Genomic DNA, 779 nt, shown 5'->3' on the forward strand with positions numbered 1-779 from the left:
AGAACAGAAATGTCTTATAACTGCAACAGCAGAAATAGTTTTCTGAAAACAATCTCTTTAGTTTTACCTTTAAATATATATTTCAGTCATCTGAAAGGCTTTTACAGAACAACTCCACTATGTAGTAACTTAAAAAAAAAAAAAAAACTCCGATTTTACTTTTTGTATCTATTTGAATAGTTCTCTGACTAAACATAGTTTTTCCGTAGGTCAAGAATTATCAGCCCCGGGATCAACATTCAAACCCCCCAGTCCCGCTTCCCTCCAGCCAATCAGTGGGTAAGAAGCCCAGCGTTTGGGAGCTCCGTTAGACACAATTTGAAAAACATCACATTGCGCTCCTACTCTTCAGGAAGGGATCTAGATGAGGGCGGGTCCCCCAGTTTTCACCGACACACACCAAATCTAGGGTTCCGATAAAAAAAAAAAAATCCCAGAGGGAGAAAGCTCTGTAGGGGGCCTGCTCTGACTAGCAAGTCGCAGAGGTTCCCCACAGTTATTCCTCAGCGAATAACTGAGAAGCTGCAGCAAAAGCATTCCGCAGAGGATGTGCAAGCCAGGTCCGCGCGACCCTCCCGCAGAAGGTCACATTAGCTAAGGGTTAATCTAGGGGCGCCGAGGGAGGAAAGCGATCCAAGAGTTAAACGTGGACTCTTCACAAAGCCTAGTACCTAGCGAGCATTATCTAAAGTCGAAGCTGTCACTGGCTTATTCAAGAGCGGTCGACCCTGGGTTGACAAAAAAGCCAACAGCCAACGGGGAAAAAAAAAAAAAAAAAA

Source organism: Mastomys coucha, unplaced genomic scaffold (assembly GCF_008632895.1).
Source record: "Mastomys coucha isolate ucsf_1 unplaced genomic scaffold, UCSF_Mcou_1 pScaffold9, whole genome shotgun sequence".
Taxonomy (NCBI): Eukaryota; Metazoa; Chordata; class Mammalia; order Rodentia; family Muridae; genus Mastomys; species Mastomys coucha.